This window comes from Rhodamnia argentea, chromosome 5 (assembly GCF_020921035.1).
Source record: "Rhodamnia argentea isolate NSW1041297 chromosome 5, ASM2092103v1, whole genome shotgun sequence".
Classification (NCBI taxonomy): domain Eukaryota; kingdom Viridiplantae; phylum Streptophyta; class Magnoliopsida; order Myrtales; family Myrtaceae; genus Rhodamnia; species Rhodamnia argentea.
The window spans coordinates 12,494,447-12,510,997 of NC_063154.1; the positions used below are offsets into that span (position 1 = coordinate 12,494,447).

The following is a 16,551-nucleotide window of genomic DNA, read 5'->3' on the forward strand; positions in this document are numbered from 1 at the left end:
TTGTCAAACGTAATTTCTAATATCCGAAATATATATATACAAAATGAATGGACGGCCGAGATCGGATCTAGAATTGACCTCGGCCGTCGATACCCTCTTGATCAAAACGGCGTCGCTTCTGGTACGCCTCATAAAATGACGCCGCATTTGTCAATCGAACGGACGGTCCTAATTTAAACCAAAGTCTAATCTGAACCGTCGAACTACTTCTACCAAAACGACGCCGCATCAATTAAGAGCACGGACGGTCACGATCTAACCTAGACTCGATCTCGGCCGTTCATTACTTCTATAAACGAAACGACGACGTGTTACTCGGGAAAAACGGCACCGTATCGCTATTTTTCTAATTTCTATCAATTAATCTAATATCCAAAAATACGAAAATGCAGATCCGACGGCCCTAAATCAAACTAGACAAATTATCACGGCCGTCGGATCTATGCCGACTCGGCTCGTCCGCGCCAATGGCGGAGCCGAGTCGGCGACAGCTCGGACCAATCACACGGCGACACATCAGCTCGTTGACTCGTTTGACTCGCCACGTCGGTCATCTTCTTCCTCTCGACGACGCCTAAACGGACGGCCGGAATCCTTCCGGCGAGATCCAATGGTGAGATCTCGCCGGAATGACGCGAGACCACCACCGGACGACTTACCTCTACGTCCGGATTAACATATATGAAAATCAAGCAAATCCACTCACGGAATCAACGTCAATCGAGCTTACACAAAATCGATTTCGCAAAACACAATCTCACAAATCAGAGCATAACTATGCGATTCAAGCTTCAGAAACGTTCAAATGAGGTCAAGAATACTTACCTTGGGCTCCGATTGAGCCCGGAGTTGCTAGATTTGCCTGGCCGAAGTTCGACCAGGCCGCGACCGGTTGGAGGCTCGGTTCGGGTGACTCGGGCAAAATCAATGCACAAACATGATACGATGAGGATTAGTGATGTTCAAGGAGTAAAACACCTACACTAATTTCACTAATCGTGCTCAGAACGGGAGGATGCCATGATCGCACAGAGAGATGATCAAAGAAAGGACTCACCGATTCAAGCGATCTCCAGCAGCAAGGTTGGTGCCAATCGCTTCCTTGATCTTCAGGTGAGCTTCTGGAAGTGATTTCGCAGCTCGACATGGCCAGGATTGACCGGCCGAATGTTGCATGATTCAAGCTCCGACGAGCGACGGCGATGATCTCTGGACCTTCTCGCTCTACTCTCTCTCTCTTTCTCTCTCTAGTCATTTGCGAGACAAACAGAATGAGCCCCCCCTTGCGTCGAGAACCTTCCTCGGCCTTTTATACTCATTTTTGAAATCGCGCGCGCATTGGAGTTTGAGTCGGTGTCGCGCTCACGTGTTGATCACGTGGATTTTGGTCACCGGACGGTGACGGAATCGATTATGATTCCGTCAACGTCCGTTTGACACTCGGGCGAGCGCAAATGAGCAAGAATTTGACTCTGATTTGAAGATGTTGACTTTTCGGACTGCCGCGCCTTTGACCGGCGATTTCACCGTGCTCCGGCGGCCATTGGCTGTGCGCGCGGTGGCAATCAACGGAGCCTAACCCGCACATCAAAACCCCCACGATAATTGAATCAATTAGGACCTAATCGCCCTCCAATTTGGTCATTGAAACTTGACATTCAAACCTGCAATTCGCGCGATTGAGTGAGGAAGATGACACTTTGTTGGGCTGGTTCGACCGGTCCGAACCGGTTCATACAGTGAAATTCCCATAATTTTCAAAATTAAACAAAATCGATGGGGAATTTTCACAATTAAACTTCAAAATTGGACTTAGGGGCCTGAATTCTATCTTAAAATGCAATTTTGCCCAAAAGTTCACTTCAATTTCTATGAAAGCCCCAAATTTTTCTAAAATCCCAAATTGGGGAAATGTTCAATTGGATGCCAATTCGACCAAATTAGACTATGAGACCTATGCCAATCGATTTGAAATGCATGAAAACATAGGGGACAATCCAATTTTACCATGATAATCCCTCAATTAAAAGTAATTTCAAAAATTGGCAAATTGAGGGACTAAATTGCAAATACTTTGGGGATTTTGTGCAATCCGTGCAATTCGCGTAATTGAGGGTGCAATTGATCAAATTGAAGTTAAAAGGGACTGCAATTGAATATCAAGACTCTAAATGTGCAAAAATTGCAAATAAAAAGACTCAATTGGTATTTTTTATGCAAATTCAACTATAGGCATTATGAAGAAACACCTAAAATTGGATTCAATTTTCAATTTTTTTTATGAGGTCAATATGAAAAGGGAATTAAATGAAAAATATTGGACATTTTTGTGTATTTTTGTGACCTCGAAAAGCATTTTTATGAATTTTCTAATATTTTCCTATTTTTCGAAAATATTAAAAAAATGTAAAAAATATGAAAAATTATTTTTTGTTCGAAATTGGTTCCTTAAGCTTGGCCAAGGCTTCCCATGTTGATTTTTTAATTTTTTTAAATTTTTTGTGAATTTTTAGTGAATTTTGGAAAATAAAACTAAAGAAAAATTGACTAAAAATCATGTGTCAACATTAAGCGGTTTAGCTTCAACTTGGATGTTCTCATTTCTAAGGAAGACCTAGAACAGGCAGAGATGATGAAAGGTGAGACGATTAAGTAGTATGCCACCAGGTGGAGGAAGGTGGCATCTCAGGTGAAGTCGGTACCCCCCGAGTGAGACCTCATGAAATTGTTTGTCTCCACTCTACCTCGGATGATGCGGTCACGAATCCTTGGATCTGCTGCGACGTCGTTCGGTCACCTCATTGCGATGGCTAAGGAAGTTAAGAGTGGCTTGAAGAAAGGGTGGTATGGAGATAGTAGTACTAGTGCCAAACGATTCACAGCAAGAAAAGACAAAGAATCCACTCCACAAGTGAATGTCACTTACACTCAGAAGTCTCGGGTCCAAACACCCAAGGTTCAAGTCCCTAATCAGCAGCATGAAAATTTTAGTACTCGGGGACATAAAGGATACAAGCGCAGCCGACAGTATACACCATTGCCTGGTACTCTTTCTCGAGTCTTGGCCGTCCTACGTAAGAAGGACTTATTGTCAACGGAGCCCATACGGCCGAATTATGCAACCTTTGCAAGGTACAACCCAACTAAGAAATGTGACTACCATCAAGGAGAACCCGGACATGATATAGATGGCTGTTATGTACTCAAGAATCGCATCCAGGACTTGCTCAACTCCGGGGCATTTTCATTTCAAAATAACAATCGATCGAATGTTCAAAATAATCAGTTGCCCAATCATTCGGGCAATGTTTGAAAAATCATGGTGGGGATGGGCGTTAGCCCTCAAGAATAATTATTTTTCAGTCTTTCATTTCCCCCTATGTGGGAGCTTTTACTGTTTTCTAGGATTTTCCTTTTCATTCCATGTTACACTTTAGGATTTCAATTTCAATAAGATGTAATTCCATTGATTTAATATCAATAAAATTACATATGTTTTTCATTATATTTTGAATCTTGTCGAGGTATCTCAAACAAACCCGATGATGATAACCAACGATTGAACGTATTATCATCCATGGTAAACACTGAGGGTTGGGCTTCCCAAGATTTCTTGTCCCAAGATTTTTTAAAACAAAAGGTTTTTCATAAAAATTTTCAGAAATGGCATGTGGTTTAACCCCGGTTGTCCCGCTGATGCTCATACTATGTGTTTGGGAATCAATTCAGGGGCAAGAGGGCAAGTCTTAACTCTCACTACGCATCAGCCCGATCGATCCTTGGATGGCCCCACGCATGGATATCAAGCTAGGTGTCCTTGGTAGAATTTAGTTCATCATCCAATTGAGGCGGGTCCATGCTTCGCTTTTGATCATTCTCCCATGCCAATCGATGAAGCGGCTGTTAATCATGCGTCGATGTCGGGCCGGATCGACAAAATGCTCAACGATCTTTGTATTAAATCTCGACGTCAAGCGTCGTCAATCCCTACATCGATCGGCGCTGCCTCAGGCCGTCCATTAATCAACCCAATGATAATCTATGAGACAATCCTCGATGACATGATCCAATGGACGATTATCCATGGAGTTTATATGTTCCCTTAAATGATTCAAGACAGTTCAACTACCCATCATTTCTGAGACTAACCTTTTATTTTCCTTTTTACGGGTGCCAAGCTAAGAGGCATATCTTTGATTGCTACGATTTAAGCAAATTGACAATCAAGAGCCTCTCAAATTTTACCCATTCCATTTTTTTAAGACCCTACTCATGCACATTTTTCCTATATAGGATCGGGTCTCGAAATCGAGCTCCCAACACCGGCCATATATGGGGCAATCTCACATTTTGGCAAAGTTATACCCATCCCGATTGAAAATGGGGCAACTCGACTTGAAAAATGGAGAGTGTTTCTCTGTTTCATATTATTGTCAAGGGTGATACTTTCGTTCTTGCAGAAAGATGCGACTAACTATGATTATCATCGCCATTAAGCGGGGGCAATCAAAGCATCTCAAGTCTTTACCCGATTCGATAATGCATGTTTTCCTTGCTTTGGGCCAACTTAGATTCTCTTGTTTCTAAGAGTTTTCTTTCGTACTTGCATAGTCTGTTTCTTAATCAAGTGCATAAGACTTCCATGAAACATGCCACGATGCTTGAAATCGACATGTTCACGTACTTGGAAAATTGCTCCACATCTCATGATTCAAGCATGATTATTTTTCATGTTTAATTTACTAACTCTGTATAGGGAGCGTAAGTTATATATGAAACATCGAATGTATAGAATGGGGCATGACAGGATGATGAAAGGCAAGCCATTCCACATACGTCCTACATTACAATCCCCAATGAGTTGAGCAGTAGCTAGATTCCGTATTCACACGACAAAGGGTTTTCTCGCAAAAGGTATGATAGCCAAGGTGACAGAGGCATTCAGTTTTCTATTCCAAATACTATAGGTTACCATTGCAAACCCCCTTTGAACAACGGTTTCATTTCTTTGCCCCTATCAAGAACCACCCCACATAGGGGCCGAACAAGGTAATTCTACCAGCAGCACAAGGTAAATGATTAGAAATTCTCTTGCTCAAACTAACATCAATCTTCAAGTGTTCCTTTACATTATACTCGAACTTTAATTCAAGTGCCTTAGGATGATGAAGAGCATTCATTTCTCTATCCTACACACTATGTCCTTTACATAGCCAACTTGAGCCTGCAAATTCCTTTCTTAAACCTCTGTTGGTGATCGGTTGCTCACTCCAAAATGAAGATAACATTTTCCCAAGGAGTAGAACTAGAGATGATCAAGTCAACAGACAATTCCCGTGTGAACTCATCTTGTATTTTAGATTTTTCATAACTTTTGTTTGTAAAGTTTATTCTTGTTGTAATTCCTAATTCAAAATCATGGGATTATAAAAAGAAAATGTAGCCTGAAAAAAGGGCTCACTCCCAAAAAATAAAAAATAAAAAGAAGGAAATCTCTTCGAAAAAGACAAGCACTCCCTAAAAAAAAAAGGAGAAAAAAATTGGGAGTCGGGAGTAAGAAAAGCGAAGGCTAATCTCACGGAAAATTCCTATCAAAAGCAAGGCCATTGCCCATTGAAGTTCTTCTCAATTTTAATGTACATTGTTGTATGTTAACTTGTAAATTCCATGTACATGTTTGCATGGTGTTTTTCTTGTAAATCCTCAATCGAGCCTAGTTGTAAAGAAGACTCCCTAAGAAGTCGGTTCGCAGAGTATAATTCTCAGCAGAAGTTCATACCATCTCTCAAGCAATGATGGTGTTTTTTGAATGATATTTCCAGTAGGCCAAGTGTGCAGTGATCACCAACATCAAGCCTTTCTAATACATCTTCTAAGCTAAAACGAGTCTTTTTGTTCCTCAATCCCTAATCCTAGCCTACGTTACAACCCTCCAAAGTCTCTTTTGATTAGTGCACTTGAGTTAATGTAAAGTTAAATGATTTTAAGCATCACTCGAAGAAGTTCGAGGAAGATTATTTCTCTCTCATTTTTGCAGGATTCTTGACTTGTAAACCTGGAGCAGATGACAAAGAAAATCATTTCGGTAGCCTTGACTCAACTAGAGTCCCCTTTGTAAACCTTTGACCTAGCTCTCATTACGGTATTAATCAAGACCTCCGGATCGGCTCGATCGTATCAATTGCAAGTTACTCGGATCCTTGTCAAATGCGATGATAGTAAGATTAAGTGATTTCTCTTGAATCCCGCAGTTGGGATGAAAAGCTTTTCTCAAGAGTGAGCGAAAGCCCTTTCGGCCCGAAATCCCCCTTTCAGCTTACATTTGAGGTATTCATGATGAGATAACCTCCCCGAATAGAATTGGTGACGCAAACTTGATAGAATAGTTATGAATGAACCGCGTTATGAGTTATTATTTCGTTCGCAAACTCGGTAGGATAGTTTGGCATGAAACTATTGAACATACTTCAGCGTGTATGCTTGCACATGTTACCTCGACACTTTGTCGACAGGCAACACACTCCCGATGTTCAAGTTACTTTTTGAGTCTCGAAGTTCATCCAAGGATTATTCAATGAACAAAACCCCGCCGGCGAGAGTATCCACCGGGTAATCTTTCAAATCCTCGGGTAAGTGTATCCTTAACCTAAATCTTTCGGGAGAATGAATACCGACGATTATCAAGGTATTCAAACTCATTGCGGTGACCACATCTTTAGCTATCAACCTTCTTCAGTGAAGTGTTGGTTTTGTCTATGCACATGTTATTTTAAACCACATCTTGGGTGAATAAACAGGTACAATGTAGTCGACTTAGCTATTTTTTTTTATCATTCGAAGAATTCGGGTAAGTTTTTTGAACCCTTTTCAAATTGATGACTTTACTCATTTTAGTTGTCATTTTGACCTTTTGTGTTTGTATTGACTTGGTTTAGGCAACACATTTCCTTATATTAACACCAATTCGGTTCGGGTAATTGTTGACACTCGATTTTTAATCATTTTTTTTTTGTTTTATTTTCCGAAATTCACTAAAAATTCACAAAAAATCAAAAAATTAAAAAATCAACATTGGAAGCCTTGGCCAAGCCTAAGGAACCAATTTGGAGCAAAAAAATAATTTTTCATGTTTTTCACTTTTTTTTAATATTTTCGGAAAATAGAAAAATATTAGAAAATTCATTAAAAATACTTTTCGAGGTCACAAAAATACACAAAAATGTCCAATATTTTTATTTTAATTCCATTTTAATATTGACCTCAAGAAAAATCAAAAATTGAGTTCAATTTTAGGTGTTCCTTCACAACGCCTAAGGTTGAATTTGCATAAAAAATACCAATTGAGTCTTTTTTATTTGCAATTTTTTTTGCACATTTTAGATTTAGACATTCAATTGCAATCCCTTTGAACTTCAATTTGATCAATTGCACTCACAATTGCGCGAATTGCACGAATTGCATAAAAACCCTCAAAAGCTTTGCAATTTAGTCCCTCTACTTGCAAATTTTTGAAATTACTTTTAATTGGGGGATTTTCTATGCAAAATTGGACCACCCCTAGGGTTTTGACACATTCTGAATTGATTGGCACGGGTCTCATGGTCCAATTTAATCGAATTGACACCCAATTGAACATTTCCCTAATTTGGGCAATTAAGAAAATTTGGGGCTTTTGTGCAAATTGATAAGAAATTTTGGGCAAAATCACATTCTTAGATAATATCCAGGCCCCTAAGTGCAATTTTGAGGTTTAATTGCAAAAATTCCCAGTCAATTGTGATTAATTTTGAAAATTATCAACATTGCACTTTGTCTGAACCGGTTCAGACCGGTCTGACCGCCGGACGGACCGGTCGAACCGGCCCGTAACAGTGCATCTTCTTCCTCGCGCGACGGTCCCATTTTGCAGATTTGGAAGTGAATTTTGATCAACAAATTGAGGCTCAATTCGAACTTAATTGGACTAATTATCTTGGGGCTTTTGATACTCGGGTTTAGGGCCGTCGATTGCCACCGGCGGCGTGGCCAATGGCCGCCGGAGCACGGCGAAATCGCCGGTCAAAGGTTCGGCGCGGGCAGAAAGTCAACATTTTGCAAAATGCACAAATTCAAGCACAATTCGCGACTAACGGAGAACCAAACGAAGGATATCTTCACGCCCGTCGCCGTCCGACCTCCGGTGACCAAAAATCACGTGACAAACACGTGTAATTGTCACCGACTCAAGCTTGCCCGACGCGCCAAAAATTTGAAAGTTGGTATAAAAGGCTCGGGAGAATATTCGCGAAGAGAGGAGGCTCATTTGCTCGCTCAAGTAATAGAATAGAGAGAGAAAGCGAGAGAGGAAGAGAGAGAAGCTCTCGGAGACGCCATAGACGAAGCTTCGGACCGAAGCTTCACAACTTCGTCCCGGGCGATTCGTACCAAATCGAGGCCACGGATCTTCACCGGAAGCTCGCCCGAGCTCGGAGGAGTCCATCGCACTAGCTCGAACGACCAGAAACCTCCTAGATCGGTGAGTCATCCTCTCGAGCTTCGGACCGTGCATAAATGGTATATCATGCTCGTGAGTTCAATTCTTGCAATTAGTGTAGGCCTTTCGCTTCTTAAACATCACTAATCACGGTCGTATTTCATTCCTGCATTGATTTTACTTGAATCGAACGAGTCGAGCCTTCTACCTATCGCGGTCCGGCCGAACGCCGGCCGGGCCTTTCCGGCCCACGCAAGCTCAATCAGAGCTCAAGGTAAGCCTTCTCGACCTCCTGTGGTGCTTTTGTGTGAAGGAATTAGCCTATTATACTCTATACTTCGTGATTGAATTTTGTAAATACGTGAGTGTGCGAGTTCAATTTGTGGTGATTACGTGCATGAAATCGTGAGATTTCGAGATATGTTAATCTAGAGGTTAAATCGAGTCGATCGGCGCCGGTTTGAGGCCATTCCGGCGAGATCTCACCGTTGGATCTCGCCGGAGAGCCCTCGGCCGTCCATTCCTGTGTCGTCGCTAGGTTGAAGAAGAAGGCGACATGGCGTGGTCAAACGGTCGGCGGCTTACGTGTCGTCGTGTGATTGGTGCGGAGCATCGCCGACTCGGCTAGGCCGTTGGCGCGAGTGAGCCGAGTCGGCTCCGATCCGACGGTCCAGATAATTAGGCAAGTTTGATTCGGGACCGTCGGATCCAATTTTCGTATTTTTAGATATTGATATAATAGGAAGAAAATAGAAAATAAATGAAATGGTGCCGTTTAGTTAAGGTCCGAGCGACGTCGTTTGGAGCATAAACATGAAGGCGTCGTCGTTTTTGGCATTGGATAGAACGAATGGCTGAGATTGAGTCTAGGATAGATCCTAGCCGTTCAAGGTTTTAATTGATACGGTGTCGTTTCGCGTAGATAGGATAAAGCGTCGCCGTTTTGGTATTAAGGAGAAATGGACGGCTTAGATCCGGTCTAGGATTAATCGTGACCGTTCAAATGTATAAATCGATACGTCGTCGTTTTGTCCAAAGAACGAGTTGACGGTCCGGATCGATTCCAGTTTTAATCGTGGCCGTCCATTAAACGTATGACGCGGCGTCGTTTTTGTTAGATCGAGTCGACGGCCGAGATCGATGCTCGGATTGATCTCGGCCGTCTATTTTTTCTTATATATTTGGATATTAGGAATTAATATTAGAAAATCAAAAATATATTAGATAAATAGTAGGCGACGTCGTTTTTGAGTCTAGCAAGTTTTTGGGCGGTCTGACCGGGTTGACCGATCGTTGACCGGTTTGACCCGATCCAAAAATATAATAAAAAATAATAATAAAATAGATAAAAATTTCTAAAAAATCCCAAAAATTACAAAAAAAATGCTTAGAAAATTCATAAAAATTCCCAAATTTTCCCAAAAAATTCTAAAAATTTTCTAGATCGATTCGGGACTCATAAAGTCTGGATCGAAAATCTTGAGACTTCGAAGGTCGATCCGTGTCGATCCGGAAAATTCCCAACATTTTTAGAAAATAAATAAAAATTCAAAAAAATTAGAAAAATTAGAAAAATTCCATAAAATCACAAAAAATGGGAAATGGTCACATTCAACTGGCCCGATCCCGATTTTGTGATTTTCGGGTCCCGAACCCCCAAAAAATGACCATTCTACCCTTCTAGGCCTTCCGCCCTAAATTTTCCCGAACCATTCCCGGAACCCAAATTCGATATTTACGTGGGTCGATAGGGCCATTTTAGATATATTGAGCCTTGATTGATTGATTTTGATTGCTGGCGATAATATTGATTGCGCATTTAATTTTCATGATTGTGATTGATAAGATAGAAATTCCCATTTGCATGAATACCTAGAACTATTAGGGCCTACCTCACCCGATATCACATCTGCATGAATTCGTAGGTTAGAAAATCACTTGACATCGGTAACCGAAAGGGCGTCAATGTGAATCTTGGCGTAACCAAGTCCCCGGACCCAAAAATCTCTGGTTTTTCGCAGAACCGCATGGTTTCTCCCGACCGCTCGGTAGGGTTTTCCAATCATACCCTCCAATAAATTGACGGTGGCGACTCCAATTGCATGTACATAACGCACATGCCACCCGACCACACTAAGGTCTATTTCGATGAAATTTTCTCCGACATCGCGATTCGAGTAATGAGTCTTGGGAGAGACCTGCGATCCTAAAAAAATCCCGCTAACAACCGGGGTTATATAAAAATTAAAAATTAAGGATCGGCTCGTTAACCCTCACTCACCTCCCGCGTATTTCCGGAGGAGGGTCGCGACAGTAATGCATTTCTTATACCTTTGGGTTCACAATGGATTTGCTCTCGTGTTCCCAATCTCTTTTATTCAGTTCATGATTGATTTGCTCTTGTGATCTGAATATTTACCCAACTCATGATCGACCCGCTCTCATGAGTTAATTTATCAAGCCAGGATGGATTTGTTCTCGTGGTTTTGATAAATCTTTATCAAGTTCATTGATGGATTTGCTCTCGTGTTCCCGATCTCTTTTGTTAAAGTCATAATCTCGATTTGCTCTTGTGGCTTTAATATTTTTCAGATCATAATCTTGATTTGCTCTTGTGCTCTGAATATTTTTCCAGCCCATAATCTTAATTTGCTCTTGTGGTCCGGATTCAACTCACGATTAACTTCATGAGATAATTTTATCGAACCAGGATGGATTTGCTCTCGTGGTCTCGATAAATTTTTGTTAAAGTCATAATCTCGATTTGCTCTTGTGGCTTTAATATTTATTCAGTTCATAATCTCGATTTACTCTTGTGATCTAAATATTGTTTTGGGTTCATAATCTCGATTCGCTCTTATGATCCCGAAAAGCTTATTTTCAACATTACACACATCCGGTGTCGTTTCCCGTCAGAGAGAGGTCTCCGATAATAGATAGGCCTAGTACCTTGAGATCCTCGCATCAGAAGCTTGGAAATTAAGAGAATCATTAGCTTATGAGGCATCCGGTAAAACAGGTATTCTCGTATGCAATCCATGTGTTGGTTTCTCTAATATGGAAAAAAGAGAAGCTTTGGCACATGTCATTTACTGTCTTGCGTGGCATCATAATTTCCTCTTGCATTAGAAAATGGGATTAAGACTCCCACCAAAAATAAATTATCATATCATTTGCAAAATTTAGGTTTCAATTTTAGTCTTTGAGCGAAACCACTACGAGCCTCCACTCAAATAGGGGCAACTATGAACACCTAAATTTTGATATTTTTTGAAATTATTCATTTCGAGCATAAAATGAGAACTAGTCATAGTTCTCACCAAAAATAAATTTCTCATGCATTGCATATTTATTTTTCGTCGGTCATGCGTATCATTGTATTCAAGCCAGAGAAAGTAATTGAGTTTAAATTGACAAGTAGACGAACTAGTCATCACATGAAAAATTCGGCTAAGCATGGGGAGATTGCCGAAAATTCTAAGAGGGCTTGAACCTATTTTCTGATTTAATTCAGCCTATTTATGCTCATTTAAATGTTAAAGGCTCATAATTAATTATTCATTTAATTTATTAAAGCCCAATTTGAGCTTGAGATTGTATAGTTAAGCCCGCAAGAGTGGGAAATTGAGCTAGCCCATGATAATTCCTCTTGTGGCGGAAATTATTGTGGAGTTTTAATGAGATCGAACTCTTGAAGATCAGAATTTTTAATCCGATGATCATTAAAGAATCCTACTTCAACTAGGATTATACAACCCTTTAGTCTATAAATACCTCATTATACCTTAGGGTTAGGGGGGCTGACATTCATTATACACATACGGCTGATAAAAGGAAAGAGGGATCCACAGCTTAATTGATCTCCTCGATGGCAACCCCAATGGGCATAAAGCTCATATATAGATAAAGCCAAAAGAGGAGCATGCCCTCAACAGTTCCTGTTTGCATCACCGAAGGCTCCAACTTCAATACTTGTTCATGCATATTTATCGCCACGAATTCAGCCGCGGAGTCGCATCAACCCAGCTGCTATCCAAGCGTGTTCTAGCTTCTGCTCCAGCAACTTTTGTGCATTGATTCAGCGCCGATTCAACGGTTGTTCGACACCGGTTCACCTGCTCTTGAGTGCTTCTAATTCTCTGCTGATTTGTTGCGTTTACACTGCTGTTTGGTGTTATTTCCACTACTTTTTTGCTCATGCTTACACCCCGATTTATTGTTCGGTTCCTTAAGCTGTTTGGAGCAAAAGATCGCCTCTGTCCAGCTCCATTCAAGGTTGATTCATCCTTATATTCAACTGATATTTTGTCACTAATTTATGTACTATTTGGTGCTAGAGTCTCTTCCTGTTTAGAGCTCAAATTTGGGTCAAAAGGGGCTGTTTTAGGCGATTACCCAACTGCACGTGTGCTAGAAATTGCTCTAAAAAAAGGTAAAATCCTCACATCTTTGGTTGTTATCTGTGCTTATTTAAATTGGTAACATGCATATACTTCATGGATGTCAATGAATATATGTTGATTTGTGATCAAGGTTGGAAAATGACATGTTTTTATCAACTCCAATCAAGAGCAGAAATTTGAGCATGTTGGAATGAAATTCTGATTTTTCCTAACGCATTCATTAATTTGGTTGACTTGTGACACTCTTGGGAATTGATTAAGTTTAATTGGAAATTTATCTTTTCTCAATGTAAATCAAGCACTTTCAAGATCAAATTGAAGTAGGTTAAAATCTTAGGATTTTATCAAATTAAGGATTGAATTTTCGGCGTACTCACTCTCTTGGCCGAATTGCATATAAATGGATGAGCATCGTTTTGATTTCTATCCCAATTGGTGGATTTGATGTTATCCATTGGTTGTTCAATCTTATCTCATGTAAATCAGATAATGATCATGCGAATCGGGCTCTATCTAATCTCTAGAATTTTTTAATCGGATAGTATTTTACTTGTGGATAATCCTCGCTTTGAATTTTGATACATGGTTGGTTGATTTATCTAATCATTGCCTTATCTCGGTGTTATTTGATGCTATCTTGTATTGTAGATAAGGATCGGTGCTTAATTGGATAATGTTTGGTCGTTGTGGATAGACTTTTGATTCCAATGATTATCTTTAACATGCGAATTGGTTGGGATGATTATTTGATCTTATCTCTGGTAAATTTTCTGAAAGCATTTGATTAGAGATAATATTTGCGTTCGACTGGATAATTATCCCATTTTTTTAGAATTATCTGAAATTAAATTTTCAAATCCCAAAGATAATTTTTCAAGTTAAAAGTGGATCAATTTTTTTAGATGAGGGAATGTGGACCCCAATGTCATATTTTTGGCCACCCGTCTCATATTTTCAAAATATCCAAAATAAATTGATTCATTTTATTTTATTTTTGTCGTGCTTGTTTGTTTTGATTTGTTATAAAATTTGCACAATTTTAAACAAACATGCCCATAATATATGCTCCCCTTTGGCCTAGACCCATCGGAAAAATAAATCGCACGCCTTAGCCACGATCTCGTGGAATGGGATGGTGATTTAGTATAGAATTCGTATTCTGCCTTTCGACAAAAAGGGATGTTGTTTTTTATACACATATTCGCATACTGGTTCGAATCCTCGAGGATGTAGCGGATAAAATTTCACTCTAGCCCGGATCTTTGGGAATGAGAGGATTTTCGAAAAAATCGGAAATTAAAGGTATATTATGGGCATTTTTGTTTAATTTTGTTCAAATTTTTTTATTGCTTTTGAATGTTTTCTTGTATTATCGAAAATACCCAAAAAAAAAATCATCCTCTGGGCGCATAATATATGGTCTCATGTTACATTTTTTCAAAAAAATCAAAATCATTCAAATCACATCGATCAATCAAAAAGGGATTTTTCATAAATGGTACCGAAAGGGCATTAATTTTTCCAATTATTGTAACCAAGTCCCCGAACCCGTTTTTCTCTGGTGTGCAGAAATAAAATAGTTATCTCTCTATTTTATTAAGGTTTCTAATCAATCTTCTGTAAATGATTAGTGGCGGCTCCAATTGAATATTTTTTCATGAACAAACCTAAGTTGCAATTCGGTAGGATTTGGGAGGGTCCGAATTAGGTTAGTTGATTCAATTGACACGATAATCTGTTAGCATAAATTTTAGGTCGCGACAGTAAGACTCTCCGAAGCTGAAGCGCCGAGTGCAGAACTTGATTGACAAAGGAACCTTGATCTTCACATCTGAGGATGATGCGAGCCCGAGAGTCTTTATCTAGCTTCTAGCCTAGGCATTATCCACACCTGAATTCCTCCTACTAGTAACATTATGAGTAGTAACTACCCTTTGAATTCGGCTACGCCAGAGACGTAAATGGAATATTTCATGAAGAAGAGATCATTTCCAAAGATTCATACATTGCAAAAGTTCTTTTACCAGCTTTAGCAAAGTTGCTATCATGACTATGGCACACAAGAGAAAGGAGTGAAAGTAACACGCTTTGGGGATGGAAAAAGTTGCACAAAAGCGTGTTATGTTCATTACTGTTTTTTATATATGACAAAAGGGAAGAGAAGACAATTACATAAATATGCCTTAGAAAGAAAAGTAAACAGAAACAGACGGGAGAACATAATAAGGATGTAGATAGAAACAAATAAAGGAAGAAGATACTTAGGCTCTGTTTGTTTTGCGAAAAACTAATGATTTAGAAACATAATTATCAAGAATCTGGACAAGAGGATTGACCACTCTTTCTTCATTTGGCAACATTCTTTCCTCCTGCAAAGTGGCCGCTGATGCTCAAGGCTAGTTAAAGGGTCATGGTTTCGTTCAATTTGATAGTGAAGAATGGGTTCCAAATGCAATAGATAAGTTAAATGGAATGGTGCTCAATGATAAACAAGTATATGTTGGACACTTTCTCCGCAAGCAAAAAAGTTATATACTGCTCTTAATAAGACAAGATTCGATAGTGTGCATGTGAAGAACTTATCAGCTCGACTACAGATGAGGATTTGAAGAAGACGTTTGGTGAGTATGGGCCCATAACCAATGATGTAGCAATGAAAGATGGAGATGGTAAGTCAAAGTGTTTTGGATTTGTCAATTCTGAAAATGCAGATGGCGCCGCCAAAGCAGTTGACCCTTTGAATGGTAAAAAAGATTAGATGAGAAGGAATGGTGCGTTGAAAGAGCCCAGAAAATTCTGAAAAAGAGCTTGAACTGAAGGTAGGGTTCGAGTAGAGCATGAAGGAAACAACAGACAAATATCGAGGTGTAAACGTCTATGTTAAGAATCTCGATGATAGCATCGACGAAGAGAAACTCCAGGAATTATTCTCAAAGTTTGGAACAATTACTTCGTGTGAAGTCATGCGTGATCCTAATGGAATTAGCAGGGGCTTTGGATTCGTGCCATTCTCATCTCCTGATGAAGCATTCGAGTTCTTGTTGCCTGTTGGAATAGCTAATAAGATGGTTGTCAGCAATCTTCTGTGTGCCGCACTCGCCCAAAGGAAAGAAGAAAGAAGGACTAGATTGCAGGCGCAGTTCTCGCAGATGAGACCCCGTGCTATGGCACCATTTGTTGGTCCTGGAATGCATATGCATCCTCCTGGTGCTCCAGGTTTGGGGCAACAATTCTTTGTACGGGCAAGGTCCTCCTGCCATAATCCATCCACAAGCTAGATTTGGTTGTCAGCAGCTACTTGTTCCCGCCCGATCGCAATATGCAAGAAGTACAAATGCCAGGTTATGTAGGCATGTTTTATTGGTGGATCGGCTGGAGCATGATAATGCAGCCAAAGTGACCGGCATGCTTTTGGAAAATGGACCCGACCGAGGTTTTGCATCTGCTCCAGTCACCCGATGGCCGATGTAATGAAGGCATGGTATAATATTTAATTTCTTTTAGAGCTGAATCTTTTAAACATCAACATGGCCATAATTGTAGGCAAGCGATATGCAAGGGAATTTCAATCTCATGTATGAGCTACTACAATTTATATTACAAAAATTACAAAAGAAAACAGACTAAACAGTCATGAACTCAACAGAATTGAATCTTTTGAGTAAAATAAAATTA

The 16,551-nt window shown here is 39.9% G+C and overlaps 1 pseudogene; it reads left to right on the forward strand.

The window, feature by feature from the left end:
* The first annotated feature begins 2,806 nt into the window (after positions 1 to 2,806).
* On the forward strand, positions 2,807 to 16,347 carry LOC115754618 (annotated as a pseudogene).
* The last annotated feature ends 204 nt before the right edge of the window (positions 16,348 to 16,551 follow it).